Here is a 17,976-nt window from a genome sequence, read left to right as displayed (position 1 = left end):
CACACTGTCACTGAATGATCTTACTTAAACACCACCTGCCTCTAGCCCCAGGATTAATTCAAATAATGGGGTTATTTCTGCCACCGGAACAACTCTTATCTTACATGAGAAATGTTTAAACCTACAGCCTTCGCACCCTTAAAACACAATGAAATATACATGGACTCTAAAAAAACTATTTTATTAATCACACCATGAAAGCTACAGAACTACAAACTGTGCGTTATTATCAGCTGTTTTTCTTTTGTCTTCCAATCTTACCAGCATGGCAGAAATGTTTAATAATTTTGATGCCCTCGGTCCAAGTGACCTGGTTGCTATGGTAACAGATGATGGAGCCAATGATGATGGAGGGTGTGACCTGTGGTCTCGCTCCTCCCTCCTGACTGCAGGTGTGTTTGTCACATCTAAAGGTGCTGTCGATGTGAGTCCACGGTCAGAATAACTGGAGACACTGGATCTGAGGGGGAGATGTTTTAGAAACATGAAAGCAGAACGAAACTATCAGTGTCTCAAATGTTCACAATCTGACCTTGAACTGTGAGGTTGCATCCAGTTATTAATTTAACTGTATCTGCTCTACTGTCTGCCTTCTGTAGATTCTTCAGTTTCAAAGAGCAATCATCAAAGATATTTGGTCCTATACCAGGTCAGAAATCATACTTAATTAACTTTTTATGGTATTGAATCTCCCAGAGCCCAGTTTTTCAAAAGTAATCCAGTGAGATTCAGATAACAGATTGGACCACATCTTGGAAATGTTTTGTTTTTTCAAAAGCAAAAGAAGGATTGCGAATTAAGATCAGACCATGTAATCCGATTTTACATTTGATCTGGATCAAACTGCTCTCTGGGTTTTTCAAAACTTGCAAGTCAACAGTTTGGGATCTCGGATTTGATCAAAAAAGAAGAAGGGTGGATCCCGATTTTTCGAATTGAACTGGGTAAAGAACAAATCTTTCTTCTCCAACTGCAGCAGATAACAGTGCAGATGGAGATACATCTCCTAAAGGCAGAGGTGGAAAGAGCTGGCATCTGTTCTGTAAATGATTCTTGACTATTGGATAGTATTTCTTTTGTTCATTTATTAACAGTATGACAAAATAAGGAATGTGAATGGTTTCTGTTCATTACAGTGTTTCTGTTTCTTAAAATTAAACAAACGATGGCTATTTGTGACCCGGTATTTTGCCTACCTGTTCTATGCTAAGCCAGTAGGCTACACTGTTGGTTCCATTTCAGGCTCTGGTAAACAGGATTCTGCAATCCTGACATTTGGTATTTCACAGTGGTCCAATCCAATGTTCCTTTAAAAAACTGCCATAAAAGTAAGATGGATCAGGTGATCCTGGAAAGCAAAACATTGGATTTCCAAATTTGGATCAATTTGATCCAGATTACATTTTTGGATGATGTTCATGTTGTAACTTATAGTCACATTTTATTTTAGTACTGGAAATCTTGCAGGAAGCAAATGTACCATAGCAAAACCAGAAAAACAATGAACTTCATTCACAGAGTATTTCTTCATCAATCAAGTTCTCTTTTGGTGTTAAAATCCATTCCTTTTACATTTGGGGCTGCCAATAAGTACCGTGGAGCTGTGGATCAGCTGTTTATCTTATGTTGTCTAGTGTATTCTAATCGCCTCACCCAAGATCAGACACAAGCCAACTGCAAATATGCCTGTACAATCAATCAATATATACATTTGTTGAAATATCACATTTTCATTTAACCTGTATACTAATAGGAAAATATTTGCATCCTGACCTTCTAACAAGATCTTTCAGAGGGAAATAATATGATATCACACTACAGTTTTAACTGTATCTGCTCTACTGTCTGCCTTCTGTAGATTCTTCAGTTTCAAAGAGCAATCATCAAAGACATTTGGTCCTATACCAGGTCAGAAATCATACTTAATTAACTTTTTATGGTATTGAATCTCCCAGAGCCCAGTTTTTCAAAAGTAATCCAGTGAGATTTCAGATAACAGATTGGACCACATCTTGGAAATGTTTGTTTTTTCAAAAGCAAAAGAAGGATTGCGAATTAAGATCAGACCATGTAATCCGATTTTACATTTGATCTGGATCAAACCTGCTCTCTGGGTTTTTCAAAACTTGCAAGTCAACAGTTTGGGATCTCGGATTTGATCAAAAAAGAAGAAGGGTGGATCCCGATTTTTCGAATTGAACTGGGTAAAGAACAAATCTTTCTTCTCCAACTGCAGCAGATAACAGTGCAGATGGAGATACATCTCCTAAAGGCAGAGGTGGAAAGAGCTGGCATCTGTTCTGTAAATGATTCTTGACTATTGGATAGTATTTCTTTTGTTCATTTATTAACAGTATGACAAAATAAGGAATGTGAATGGTTTCTGTTCATTACAGTGTTTCTGTTTCTTAAAATTAAAACAAACGATGGCTATTTGTGACCACCGGTATTTTGCCTACCTGTTCTATGCTAAGCCAGTAGGCTACACTGTTGGTTCCATTTCAGGCTCTGGTAAACAGGATTCTGCAATCCTGACATTTGGTATTTCACAGTGGTCCAATCCAATGTTCCTTTAAAAAACTGCCATAAAAGTAAGATGGATCAGGTGATCCTGGAAAGCAAAACATTGGATTTCCAAATTTGGATCAATTTGATCCAGATTACATTTTTTGGATGATGTTCATGTTGTAACTTATAGTCACATTTTATTTTAGTACTGGAAATCTTGCAGGAAGCAACATGTACCATAGCAAAACCAGAAAACAATGAACTTCATTCACAGAGTATTTCTTCATCAATCAAGTTCTCTTTTGGTGTTAAAATCCATTCCTTTTACATTTGGGGCTGCCAATAAGTACCGTGGAGCTGTGGATCAGCTGTTTATCTTATGTTGTCTAGTGTATTCTAATCGCCTCACCCAAGATCAGACACAAGCCAACTGCAAATATGCCTGTACAATCAATCAATATATACATTTGTTGAAATATCACATTTTCATTTAACCTGTATACTAATAGGAAAATGTTTGCATCCTGACCTTCTAACAAGATCTTTCAGAGGGAAATAATATGATATCACACTACAGTTTACGATACAGTTCTGTTGTAACGAGTTGCTAATTACCCACTAAGAAGCCACTAATAGGGACGTGACTGGGAAATGAAAATGTGTATGTCCTGCAGCTTTCACAGCCAATATGTGATTGGATAGTCACATTATAACTTCTAATGTCATGCACATCACACATATATATATATATATATATATATATATATACAGTATATGAAGCAGTTTTTGCTGTTCCACTGATAGGTAGTAGGTGGCAGTAACATACAAAGAAAACAAGCAACAATGCAAGTAGGCCAGAAAACATTAATGTAAGATTTGAAAAATGTGTACAAAATCTGATAAAAATAGATTAAACACAATTGTAAAGCTTTAAAGATTCATAAATGATGCAGTTTGACTTCATGTGAATATGTTTTTCTTTCCAAGAAAACTCCACAGGGCGCCTTTATACCAATGCTGAAGATTCTTAATTATCCATTAATTATTCCCAATAATCATTGTGTTCACTAGAATAGACTGTCGAGTTTCAGATGAAAGTTCTCTTTTTCTGGCCATTTTGAGCGTTTAATTGACCCCACAAACGTGATGCTCCAGAAACTCAATCTGCTCAAAGGAAGGTCCGTTTTGTAGCTTCTGTAACGACCTATATTGTTTTCAGATGTGTGAAAATGATTGCACAAGGGTTTTCTAATCATCAATTAGCCTTCTGAGCCAATGAGCAAACACATTGTACCATTAGAACACTGGAGTGATAGTTGCTGGAAATGGGCCTCTATACACCTATGTAGATATTGCACCAAAAACCAGACATTTGCAGCTAGAATAGTCATTTACCACAATAGCAATGTATAGAGTGTATTTCTTCAAAGTTAAGACTAGTTTAAAGTTATCTTCATTGAAAAGTACAGTGCTTTTCCTTCAAAAATAAGGACATTTCAATGTGACCCCAAACTTTTGAACGGTAGTGTATATATATATATATATATATATATATATATATATATATATATATATATATATATATGTACAGTGTATGAAGCAGTTTTTGCTGTTCCACTGATAGGCAGTAGATGGCAGTAACACGCAAAGAAAATTAGCAACAATGCAAGTATGCCAGAAAACATTAATGTAAGATTTGAAATATTTCTACAAAATCTGATACAAATAGATTAAACACAATTGTAAAGCTTTAAAGATGCATAAATGATGCAGTTTGACTTCATGTAAATACGTTTTTCTTTCCAAAAAAAACTTCACAGGGCACCTTTGTACAAATGCTGAAAATTCTTAATTATCCATTAATAATTCCCAATAATCATTGTGCTCACTTTGTAAATAAAACGATTTTACAATGATGTTATATTATAATACAATATTGAATGAACTGTTATATTTGTACAATCAAGTCCAACAACACGAAATTGATGGATCTCTGAATGTGGTCCTGTTCACTATGTTCTAAAAAAGCATAGAATCCATCATTTTCATCATCATCCATCCATTTTCTGCACAGAATCCATCAATTGAATGTAAAACAAAGCATATTTTCAATGACACATGGCTCAATAAAAACCTTTTTGACAATAATAAACCACCACCATGCAGTTGCTTGTAGCCAAGGAGGACACAGAGGATTAAAAAACATGGAAAACATGGACGTTTAGAAGAGGTTATTATCTTCACTCTGCTTGTGCTTCTGCTTGTGAAAGTTGACGGATTACAACATTTTGTGAACATAACTATACTGAGAACTACAGAGAGGATTTCTAGTCCCCCCCTGTTAGTCTGCCCGCCAAGTTGAGCTAACGTTAGCTTTGTAGAGCTTGTGGGATTTCCAAAGCTTAATGAATAGCGCTACAATAAACTGTTGCTAGCTCTATCGTGTTATATCTGAGATATTTGCTAGAAAAAAAATTGAAGCAACAGTATAATAATGTAATGGCTTCACCCCAGGTATATACACACACACACACACACACACACACACACACACACACATAAATTAACACACAAACACACACACATATTAACATAATACTACAAAAAATACTACTAATATTACATTATATTACAGCTGTTTTCATTGAAATATTTCTGTATGGGAGAAGTCTCTCCATACCAGAGCAGCTCACATAAAAAAAGCCAGCGCAGTATATGTGTAATACCCTGCTGATTACCTGTTTAAGATTCTGCCAGGCTTATCCACCTGAGCATACAGACTCTCTGGCAGAGTCGAACTGGAATCCAGAGATGCAGTGTGAGGCCCTACCAAGCAGTAGGTGGAGGTCGGCAAAAGACCTTCAACTGTTGAACTCTGAGTTAAGGCTGTAGGTAGGACCTGGAAAATAAATCACATACAGTATGATTAGCTAAGTCTTTCTTTTCCATTTTTAATTTTAGAATTCTAGTTCTTCACATCTGAAACAACTTGAGTACATCAAACTCTCTTGGTTGCGAGAGCACAACACACTGCAGCTTACACACAAGCACATGAAGACACACAAGCACATGAAGACATCACTGTGACAGCACACAGAGCAAGTAACTGCAAATCACAGTTGTTCTACTTTACTTGATTTGTTCGAGGACTGAAAATATGAGTGCATTTGAGTCTTTTGCTCACAATATGTAATGTGTAAGAGAATGCAGAAGATAAAACAGTTTGGTATAGTAGGAAGTCACATGTAGCTTTGGTTAAATGCTGTGTGATAAAAACAGAATCAAAGGGAGAAAATTGTCTTTCAGGCACCAGTATGAGATCTGAGTTTTAGAATGAAGGTTTGAGAACACAACACATTTTGGAACATGCATTCGCTGTTTTGCAAAGTAGAACACAGTTTGGTCTTTTTGTCCCCTTGCCTCAAAAATGTAACTTTTGTTTTGAAAGGATGCAAAAACTATAATAAAACACAAGCAAACAACACGTACGCAGCATAAAGAAACACAAGAAACACAAACAGTGTTTAAGTAGAACGTTGCAGCAGCAGGTTTGGACAGATAGATTGTGGTGCATCGTGATGCATTCACCAGCTCCAAAACATTATAGTGCAGCGCAAACAAGCAGCACAACCAGTGTGTGTGCATGAGGCCGGACGGAGCAAGCAGTAAGAGCTGGAACAGCTGAAAATACAAAAGTTAGTATAGATAACTTGTTCAGGAAAATGTGTTACTTTGCCATCATTCTCAAACTGGTATATATTATTGAAATTGTGTTTGTCAGTGAGTCAGAAAAAAAACTTGATGCTCACCTGAGGAACTTCATATACTGTATTCTCCCGGATCTCTCTTGTATCTGCAGGCAGTCATAAAAACACATGTTGATTTGATATAATTTTCCTTTTTTCAGCTTTACCTTGATTACTTTACATTTAGATGATAAGATTTTGTGTCTAAAGTTCTCCATCTTCACACAGCAGCACACTTTAAAGCCTCTATATGTATAGGATTTGGTAGGTTGTGATGTTGGCGGGTCAGGGTTAGGGTCAGAGTTAGGGTTAGGGTTAGGTTTAGAGTACAAAAAAAATGGTCGAGTTTAAACGTTAAGATTATGGTTAGGGTTAGGTTTAGAAGGTTAGGGTTAGGGTTAGGTTTAGAGTACTAAAAAAATGGTTGAGTTTAAACGTTAAGATTATGGTTAGGGTTAGGTTTAGAGGGTTAGGGTTAGGGTTAGGTTTAGAGTACTAAAAAAATGGTTGAGTTTAAACGTTAAGATTTATATTTTGGATTAAGGGTTAGGGTTAGGGTTAGGTTTAGGATACTAACTAAGTGGTCGAGTTTAAATGTTTAAGATTTATATTTGGGATTAGGGTTAGGGTTAGTTTAGAGTACTAACTAGGTGGTTGAGTTAAATGTTAAGATTTATATTTGGGAATAGGGTTAGGGTTAGGTTTAGAATACTAACTAGGTGGTCGAGTTAAATGTTAAGATTTATATTTGGGAACAAGGGTTAAGGTTAGAGATCCAGGCTAGGGTTAGGATTTTCAGTTTAGGGTTAGGGTTAGAAGGTTAGGGTTAGGTTACGGGGTTAAAAGTGGAGGTAGGTTTGGATCAAGGGGCCAGGAAACTACAAGAGTGGTTGAGTCCAAATTTTGTGAAGAGTCCGGGTAGAGTAGAGATGAGAAGATTTGTCAGTTCGGGATTCATTTCCTTCATGTTGGATTCAGTTCTCTGCCTCCCACTCGACTCCATGAGGGAAGAGCGAGGAGGAGAGAGGTAGGTGTTGAGTTACTGTGAAGAAATGTCTAGGAAGGAGGTAGAGTCAGGGGGAAAAGGTTGGATCGGAGCCAATCCCCCCTGCCGGGTCTGGCATGTACACTCTACCTCCCCCTACTCCCTCATTCGCATGAGGGAAGAGAGGGGAGAAGATAGAAATGGTTTGTTTGAAGCTTCCCTGAGTTGTAAATGCATAATTAACTTTATCATCAAGTTGTAAAAAAAGGGGGGGAGGTTATTATCATGAAGCTTCTTAAAGAGAGGACTGGAAGGGAATTGGTGTTGGGTGTATTCTGGCCCTGCTGTCATGGAAAAAGGTTCTTAATCCAGACTTTTGCCTTGAATAAATTCCCAAAATGTCGTCACTTTCCCAACCAAATCCTCAAAAGAAACTTTATTTTGGAAAGAACTATTTATAATAAACAGTGTAAGTAACAATTTACAAAAGGGTTAAATCCATATTAACAGCTTGTTAAACTATATACAGGTATTCATTAAGGTATAAATGTTGTTGTCTTTGTTTACATTAATTTTTCATTGAGGCCAAAGGGGTGATCCGTTCCAAGTTTTATGATCCAATGTCTTTCCGCCCGTCTCCTTTGGGCAGTGGTCCATTCCTGATTGTGTTTGAGTCCTTTCAATGAGAAGTTTGGAAAGCCATGTTCACTGAAATGTTGAACCAGGTGGGTGTGTTTTTTGTGTCCGTGTGTTATGTTATATTTGTGGTTGGCCAGACGGGCCCTGAGCGTGTTTCGCGTCTCCCCAATGTATTGCTGAGGGCATATTTTGCATTTTACAATGTAAACACAATTAGACTGATTTGATGGAATGTTCCTGGGCAGAGAAACTCTGGCACCTGTTTTCCTGTTTTTAGCCGTTTGGTTCGTCGAGAGGGCATTCTTATGTCTGGGTGGGTGGAGTTTGGCCCTTACAAGAATATCTTTCAGGTTCGGGTTTTTCCTGTAGGCTGATATGACTTTGCAGTGTTTTGGTATTGTAGTTTGGGAGAGTATCTTGTTGAAGTTCTCTTTGATTATTTTGTTTGCCCTTATTGCGTATCCCGAATAGGTTGAAATTAGGGGGATGACGTTTTTCTCGACCTCAGTTGTCGGAATAGGGTTCCTAGGTTCGAAGATTGTATTTCTTTGGGTTTTTCGAAGAAAGGATCTTGAATACCCCCTTTGTCTAAGTGTTCTGACTAGGGTTTGTGTCGCCATTTCTTTGTCTGACGGGTTGCTGCATATCCTATGAAATCTAAGGAATTGTGATTTTAAGATTCCCTTAAAGACATGCTGTGGGTGGAAACTCTCTTTGTGCAGTAGTGCATGTGTGTCCGTAGATTTGAAGTAGACTCTTGTATCCAGGGTGCCTGTCTTTGAAAACTGTGAAGTCTTTGTGAACTGTGAACTTTGAAGACCGTGGTGTCCAGAAAGTTGACCTCGCTGTCATGTAAGATTGGATCGAGTTCAATTGAGTCATGGTGACTGTTGAGGGTTTGGACAAAGTTTTTGAACTCCCCGTCCGAGTGGATCCAGACTCCCCAAATGTCATCAAGGTATCTGAAGTACTTTAAAGGGAGTTTGTCACATTTGAGGAATGCCGTTTCCTCCCAATCCGCTATGTAGATGTTCGCATAGGCTGGCGCAAAGCGTTTGCCCATGGCTGTGCCTTTGACTTGAAGGTAATATTTACCGTTGAACTCAAAGTCATTTCTCGTTAGGCTCAAATGTAGAAGCTGAAAGATTTCGTTGTCGGGCATGCCCGGTACGGGGTATTTTTTGAGCCATTTTGCTATGGTTGTCATGCCCATGGGGATTTCAATGTTTGTATATAAGCTCTTGACGTCCATAGTAAAAAGCTTGCAGGGTTCATTTATTATGGTTTACCTAATCTTGTGGACAAAGTCGGCAGTATCTTTGAGGTAGCTCGGGTGTTTGATTGACAGTGGGGTTAAGAAGAAATCCAGTATTCTGCTATGCCATAGCTTTCGCTGCCGCAATCCGATACAATTGGTCTCCCTGGTGGAATATTATTGGACCAACTGTTTTTTGGTTTGTGTATTTTTGGGAGAGTATAGAAAAGACTTGATCTATAGGGGGCTTGCCCCTTAAGATAAGAGCATTATTTCCTTGTGAGACAGTGTTTTTGTGCAAGGTTTTGCAGGATCTGAGATATTTGGGTTGCTGTTGTGTCTTTAATTGGTTCTGCTAATGGCCTATAGTAATTGTGTCCTGGAGCTGGCGTAAGCCTCCTTTACGTAGTCAGTACGATCCATAAAACTATTGCGCTGCCCTTGTCCGCGGTTTGATGACAATATCCGTTCTTTCCTTAAGATCATGTAATGCCTGCTCTTCGTCTTTTGTCAGATTGGGTTTGTCTTTAGTAAATTTAAGTTGGTTAATTGAGTCTTGGTCTTTTTGTATCAAGTCTTTTAGGGATTGTGGTAGTTTCGAGGGTTCTGGTTCCCAATCAGAAGGTACATGGAATGGTTTAGTTTTGGGGGCTGGTGTCGGGCCAAATATGTATAAAGTTTCAAGCGCCTGTGATATTGTGTTAGGTCAACTCCAAAGGTATTTCGTGTGTTTGGATATATCGACGGTACGAACGAGAGACCTTTCTTAAGTAAGTTCTTTTGGGGGTTTGTCAGTTGTTTTTGTGAGAGATTAACTATATTTGTCGTGGGTTTGGGGACCTCATTTGAGGTCCCAGTTAGGCTAAAAAAGACACCCAGTGTTCCCACATTTCTTGTGCGGTTTGATTGGTCTAATGGAGGTTATCAAATCCCGTGGTAAATCTCTCTTTTTGTAGTCTTGGGATCTGGTGGGTGATGTCCTTGATTAGGTGGTTGAGACGTTTAATATTGCCATGGAAGTATTGTGGCAAGTTCTCAGAGTAGTTTATGGTAGGTATGACGATCGTTGCTTGTGGAAATGTAGCATCCGCTGCCCTGAGCATGGCCTGGAGGTCTTTTCCAAGGTGAGTGGGGTTGCTGATTTTACGATTGTTTAGACCGAAGGAAAGGATCACCTTCTGGACCTCATCCGAGGTTGGAGTCTTGTTTTTGAGGAGGTGTGCTGCATGGCTAAGATTAGCTCCCGGAAAGCAATCAACCTGTATTTGTGGGTTGTTTATCAAGGGCAATCTGGAGATGTTCGAATCACCATGATCAGTATTCGTCTGGTTGGACTTAGGGTCCAGTTCTTGTATTTGTTGCCATTATGGTCATGAGATTGAAATAGGGAGTTTGACTATGGTGGGTTGGGTTTGTGTTGCCCACTGACGGTGGGGGCAAAACAGGAAGTATTGGGCTTAGGGTTGTGTTTTGTGGGTCTGGTGTCGTGGGTTTCTCTGACGTGTAGAGTGGTTGTGGGGACCAGAGGGTTAACGGGAACTAAAATCAAGGGAACATCTGGCCTCACTGATGCGTCTTTTTTTAGTCTGGGGGTTTAAGTCCTTTGAGGTGTTAGTGTTGTTGAATAGGATTGTCTTGTTCCAAGTTATATGGTGTTTTGTTTGCGGTCTGCATCATGGGGGGTTCCAAAGGAGTTTGTATTTTGAGTATCTTTTCCTTTGCTTCCTGTATTGTTTGGTTGGTTATTCTTTTGAGGTCCCTTTTCGCCCATCTTATGGCGACAAACATTGCCTGGTCCCAATCTTCTCTGGGGGTTGGGGTAAGATTAACTGTGCAAGTTTCAAGGGTACGGTGATAATGTTCCTGTAACATTTGGAGGGTAGTTTGGGTCCAGTTTTGGGCATTGCCTGTCTTGAGCTGATCTGTCAGGGCGTTCGGAAAGCTGGACGGAACGTCAAGATTAAATTGTGTGAATTCTTGTGAGCCTGGCAGGGGTTGGGGTTGTTGGTTCACAATTTGAGTGTGTAAGGTGATGATAAGTCTTGATGAAGGTTGCCATGTTTTAACGATTGTCCGGAAGGTGTTTTTGGTTCGGATGGATCCGCCATGGTTGAGTATCTAAGAGATCGTAGAAAAAGAGAGAAGGAAGGATTGGGTGATCATTGTGTAATGGAATTAAAGTAAGTTATCTTGTCCGACAGGCACTGGCTAAGGTTAGGTAGAAAAAGTTGTCACGATGATCCACCCCGCTTCGTCCGACGACTGGGCAGTTAGATAGGGGATCAAAGGCAGATGCACGGACCGGCGCACGTCAGTATAAACTTACAATTCCTACAATGTCCTCTACCATATTCTCTATTTTGTTGTTTAGTGGACATGAATAAACTGAGGAGACAGAGATAAAATCTTCACCGCATCCGAGATGACAGTGCCCCAGATATTCAGCATCCTTTGGTTGTATCATATGTCGGGGTGTTGGATCTTATTGGTGATGTTTTATGGTGGACTTGATAAACTGGGAAGTAGATTGACTCTTCACCGCAGCCGAGCTGAGTGTCCCAATACTCTGCGTCATTATTTGAATCCCATGTCGGGGTGTTGGGTTTAAACTATTCCTGTTTTAATTTATAAAGTTTTTGCGTCCACTGTCTGTGTTTGTGTTTTAAGGTATTAGAGAGCAGGTTCATTTGTATCCCATGTCGTGGTGTTGGGTCATCTTTTCAATCAATGGGTGCTTTTAAGAGCGGAGCTATTTGTTTCCCATGTCTGGGTGTTGGTTTGTTCCTTTCCGGCCGGTGCTATAGGGTGGATTAGGTCTTACATTTGTATCTCATGTTTGGGTTAAGGTTGCATTTCTGACCAGTTGGTGGTTTTGTTTCTCACGTCAGGGTGTCGAGTTTGTTTCTAGGTTTGTATCAGTTGCTTGGGGTAATGAGTTTGTTCCGAGGTATGTATCCTATGTTTAGGTTAAGGTTGTCTCTTTCTGATCAGGTAAGTGTTTTCATTATTACTGTTGAGTCTGTTTTAGGTATTTTTCTCATCTCCAGTTGTTAGGTAGGTTATGTATCATTTTTTTGGAAAAGGTTTTTTAATGTATGGATGTTTTTCAGGTGGATACGGATGGATCGAGGAGGCCGTAATTGATTCTTCGTTGAGGTAGGTTTTGTATTCAATTATGTTGTTGTTATATCAAAGCGGTATTGTAATTAAGATAAGAGTTTTGTGGTTCTATAGTTGTAAGTGAAAGAATTAGATAAATTGTGGTGTCTATATTATTCCCTTAGGGGGAGCTAAAAATATTAGAAAGGGATTGGGTGAAGAAAAGTTGCTCAGTTTAGAATCAAACCGTATTTCTGGTTTCCTTCCCACAAGAGAGGGGAGTCGGAGAACCAAGGGTTACATTTGTAGATGAATATTTTTAGTAGGTTTGTTGAGAATTTGTTTAAATGCTAGAAGCAGTAATATATTTAGGTTTTCCAGGGTTAATTTTAGGGTTAGGGCTAGATCTTAGGGTAGGATTAGGTTTTAAGGTACGGGTTAGGGTTCAGGGTTTAGGGTTAGGTTTAAGATAGTTTTTTTTTTTGTTCAGTAAAAGACTATGGTTAAGTTAAGGGCTACATTTTTAGGGTAAGTTTTAAGGTCGCTGTTAAGTTCCTAGGTTGTAGTTAGATTATAAGACTTCAGTTAAAGTTTTAAGGTTAAATTTCAGGACACATCGTCAGTAGTGAACCTCAGTATCATCGAGTGTTTCGGCCATTACAAACTAGACACTCTCCACTGAGGGCGGCCCTCCCAGGATTGATCAAGTCCTGGAGTGTGTCCCATAGCCAATTGTTTTTTGTTGAGAAAATAGAGGCGTAGTTTTAGGATAATAAAGTTAGGTTTTTGGGTGTTTAGAAGAGGTTAAAGTCTAAATAAGGGTAAATTGGATCATAATGTCATGTTTAGAGGCCAATTTTAAGTGGTAAGCCAGGAGTTTAAAGTAAAGTTTTAGGGTTAAAATTTAAGGAGTCATAATGCTAAGTCTCAGGAGCTAATTCGTAAAGAAGTAGGTTAGCTAGCTAGGTAGATTTTGGAGCAAAGGAATTGGAAACGCGTTTAAGGATCATAATGCTACGTTTTGGAGTCCATTTTTTAGAAGAGGGGAAGGGGGGGCTAAAAAATCTACCACGTAGCGATTTGGGAATGAGCTGGAGATATCCTTGAGTAATGTTTCTAAAAAAGTCTGTTTAAGGCCTAGATCATAAGTTAGTTTAAGACTGGATAAGGAATTAAGGGCTAAAAAGTAGTTGGTGGTTAAGAAGTAACTAATGGCTAAAAAGTAGCTAGTTTAAGGCCTAGATAATAAGTTAGTTTTAGACTGGATAAGGAGTTAAGGGCTAAAAACTAGCTAATGGCTAAAGAGTAGCTAATGGCTAATAGATAAGTAGAAGAGTCGAAGCGGAGGTCCAAGCTGAGGGGGGGGCCTAGGTCCCGTTGCATCCACGGCCTGACCACCTAAGCTGGGTCAGGGGACGGAGAATTTAGGTGGTAAAAATTTAGAGGGTCCAGTTTCAACCAGATAAGGACCAGATTAGATGTATGTGGTGCAGATGGGCTGTTGCATTGAGCGAGGCTAAACCTCATAGAAGACTGGGCGACGTTTAAGGTCCTGATGCCCTAGACCACCACTCCCACAGTGCTGCTCTACAGTCGGGACATGGGGGGCCGCATACTTACCTCCTGGCCGCCCAAACCATTCGTTAGCACCGCTAGGTATCCCTGTTTTGGCCAGTACAGGACTGGAGATCTAGGTCCTGGATCTGGAATTTCAGCTAAAAGAAAGACTGGTTAATGAACTAAGAAAACAACCCAGCATAGGGCCAGGTTATTGTTTTTAGAAGCATTCCTGTACTCCATACAACGCTCATTCCCAGGAAATAATAAGGCTAAAGCTAATTTAAAGAGCCAAGTAATGGAATTTTAAAGAATAAAATTTTTATGAAAATTTAACTTCAAAACAATGTTTTAGACCTTTCCTGTGTCCCATACAACGCACAACCCCAGGTATGAAGAGCGACTCACCATAAAGGATGTGACTTCAGAAGTTCTCTATTTTGGATCAATTCTTTGAGGGTAGTGTTGTACGAATGATATTTTTCGATTACGGTGTATGCCCCATAATGCATCGTAACGTTTAAATTAAAGACTTCCGTCCAAGAAGAAATTGCTTCCTTGAGTCGCCACTAGGTGGCAGCAAAAACTAAGAACTGGCCAGATCCCAATTTTTTTACCGTAATACCAGAAATTAACCACTAGGGGTAGTGTTCTCCATGGTTTTCAATTGTAATATAAATGACCACTAGGGGTAGTGTTTTCACGGATTATTATTTAAATGTAAATGGCCACTAGGGGGAGTGTTGCCCTCGGATTACTATTTTAATATAAATGACCACAAGGGGCAGTGTTAACCACAAAATTCTATTTTATCATTAAAGACCACTATGGGCAGTGTTGTCCACGGATTTTAATATGAATGACCATTAGGGGCAGTTTTACCCACATAGTCCATTTTTAATATAAATTTCCTCTAGGGGCAGTGTTTGCCTGTAATTCTAATATAAATTACCACTAGGGGCAGTGTTATTTACAAATTCTATTTTTTTGAAACAATTAAAAAATTAAAAAATTAACCCGAATTTAGATTTTCATATATTATTATGCTAAATTAGGGTTAGGGTTAGGGTCAGGGTTAGGGTTAGGGTTAAGGTCAGGGTTAGGGTCAGGGTTAGCTTCTGCAGAGCTTGTAAATTGCAGCTGAAAATTCTCCAATATAATAAACCTTTATAATCAAGAAACAGTGTCAAGCGGATTCCTTATCAACACATCATCCAGTAATGCTGTTCAAACACCACACTACAACACTGAAATCCCATGTACACTTAATGTATATGTATTTGTTAATTAAAATGCACACTTGGACTTACCTTGTCCTTTCTTTTGATGATAACAAAATGCTGCTACTACTACTAATGCTGCAGCACATAGGAAGAGAAGGATGCCTATGCCAAGACCAGCACCCACAGAGATGGCACTGGTGGATGGATCATGAACTGTACAAAAGAAGAAAAAAAAAGCCAGTGAAGAAAAGGAGGCCTGGTTTAAGCCATGCAGCGTAATTGAGAGAGTAACACTGTTACTTTTGACAGACTGCAGGTTGAATTCATTGGTAATAGATCTCAACTGTAAGAAATCATTTAGTTTGTTTCATTTAACCCTAATGGGTGAAGCTAAACTGTCACAATTTCACTTTACAACTACCAACCTTCCAAAGGTCCCTGACTGATCTAATTTAACACCACCTTCCTCTTAGTCATATAACACCAACCTGGTAGAGGTTCATACTGATAGCTAGTTCGGTTTATTATTATTAATTCCACTGACCTACAGTATGTCTTTATGACCTACTGCATACTAACACTTGATGCTAGCTGATAGATGAGGCTTTTATTTCTTTTTAGTTTTTTTGCTATATTTCATTGAAAAATGTGTTAACTTTAAAGAAAATATGTAAAAACTACGTTTTATATCCTTCTCCCCAAAAGACACAAGTTTGTGGGTTCCATGTCCAAGAAAACACTGTTCACAGCAGCTTACAGTAAAAAAGGTGAAGATAAAATATCGTTACCAGGTTTTGCATTGCAAATGGTGCTTTTAAAAAAGCAAACCCAATATGGTTTAACTCAGTTAATGATTCATTTCTGCCACCAGAACAACTCTTGTTTGAGAAATGCTAAAATCCTCCACCATACACAGCCCTTAATAAAATACATGGTTTCACCATCATGTTGTCCTCAGGTCAAATTGACCCATTTTCCTGTATCAATGTTCTTTGTAATTACCCAAAATAACATTCTTAATTCCACACAACGCTCTTTGGCAAGTACAAATCTTTACTTTCATTAATTTTGGGGCGTCTTATTCAATTTTATAGCATTTAGAGTAGGGCTGCACAATTAATCGAATTTTAATCGCGATCACGATTTGGACTTCCCACGATCAAATTTGCGTGATTGAGCGATTATTTTTTATAAAGCGTCATTTCATAGAACGCTCCGGGTTTTTTGCAAAGCCCATCTCCCTCTCCGTAAAGCCGTCTGATCATGAGCCAGTCAGGGTAGTTCACTGCACCCCGTGCAGCTTAGTTTCTAGATGTAGACAGTCACAGAGGACAGAGTAGCGTGAGGAAAACTCAACAGATAGTCGATAATACGTCAGTCTCAAGGTTTACCAGTAAACGCAACACTTTGTCCCATTTGTTGTTTTTCAGACAACAGCAGTGACCAGTGCTAGTCAGCGTCTGTTAGCTGTTAGCTCTTCTAGGATGCACCTGTGCTAATGTCCTCGCATCCGCTGCAATGCTGTTTATATGGATATGGTTTAATTTTGCGTTACATGACCCATTTCGTCTGTGAAGCCGTGCCTGTGTTGGATCTTTCTACGCTCTCTCGTCCTACTCTCTCTCCTCTCCTCTCTCTCCTCTTACTCTCCGCGCCCCGCCACACAGCGGCCGCAGCCGCAGCGGATATTTGTCTACAGTTTTAATTTTTCATTAACACAGCTGTATATTGTTAAGTATGAGGGGGCAAACCAGTATTTGTACCAGTGTTTCCGCGGGTAACTGTTATCGCGGCCGCTACGGTGAAGAACACAGAAGAAGTTATTGAATTCAACTAACTTCAGTTGGTAGAGTAACAGCGTGGGAGACGGAGCTGCTGTACCGAAGCCTGGACCAGGACCAGGACCAGAGATGTGACCCATGGCCAGAATATCATAGTTCATAAAAATGCAGCGCAAAGAAGATACAGACGTTTAATACACACAACGTGTGTATCCGCCGTTCGACCCGTGCTGGACCTGTTCATAATGAGTCAGCCGTCTCTCTGTGAGTGCGTCCATCACACTCCCTCTCGCAGTTATAAATAGCCTATGTGACAATAAAATTTGTTTTGGTTAAAAACAAATAATCGTGAGAATAATCGCGATCAAAATTTTGATCAAAATAATCGCGATCATCATTTTGGCCATAATCGTGCAGCCCTAATTTAGAGAAATAAAATTGAAATGGTTTTAAAATGGTATTGAGTAAAAGTTGACATATTCCAGTTTGTGATTATCCATCAACATACATTCCTTTAATTTTAGTCTAAATAATTCCAAATCTCTGCTTTTCTAACTCAACATTAGGTATGATTTCCTATAAATGAGGTTTATTGACCGTAAATTCTAAGTTATAAGTTAGTGTTACGTAGTGTTGAAAACGTCAAAAAAGTATTGATTAAAAGCTTCAAAGAAAGGGTTGATTTCACTTTTGACTGAAAGACAACCCAAGGGTTAAACCTAGCAAACCTAATCAATGCATCATACCATGGTAGAAATCAAAACATATTAACTTGGACATATAATTTGATACTCGTACAAAACCTTAAACAAGTCTAACCACACTGTACATTATTATCAGCTGTTTGTGGTTTGTCTCTCAGTCTTACCATCATGTTGGCAGAGAGTTTTAATTGTTTTCATGTCCTTTGTCCAGCTGACCTGGTTGCTATGGTTACAGATGATGGAGCAATTGGAAGTAGACATGGAGAGCAGAAGCAGAGGGTGTGGACCTGTTGTCTCTCTCCTCCCTCCTGACTGCAGGTGTGGGTGTCACATCTAAAGGTGCTGTTAATGTGAGAGTCCTGTGCTCTGCAGCTCACTGTCAGGTTACACCAGACTGAGCTGCTGGACACAGAGTCCACTGACAGAATAACTGGAGACACTGGATCTGAGGGGGGAGGCAGGTGGAGAGGTTTTAGAAA

At 39.2% G+C, this 17,976-nt stretch overlaps 1 long non-coding RNA gene across 1 annotated transcript; it reads left to right on the top strand.

Moving 5' to 3' along the window:
* Positions 1-348: 348 nt before the first annotated feature.
* On the top strand, positions 349-17,976 carry LOC116677348 (uncharacterized). The gene is made up of 3 exons (XR_004328970.1): positions 349-396; positions 1,290-1,291; positions 17,816-17,976. It is a non-coding gene; the product is annotated as an uncharacterized LOC116677348 (long non-coding RNA).

Source organism: Etheostoma spectabile, unplaced genomic scaffold (genome assembly GCF_008692095.1).
Source record: "Etheostoma spectabile isolate EspeVRDwgs_2016 unplaced genomic scaffold, UIUC_Espe_1.0 scaffold00004905, whole genome shotgun sequence".
NCBI lineage: Eukaryota > Metazoa > Chordata > Actinopteri > Perciformes > Percidae > Etheostoma > Etheostoma spectabile.
The sequence above is the reverse complement of the archived record's forward strand: the minus strand, read 5'-3'. Positions and strand labels throughout refer to the sequence as shown.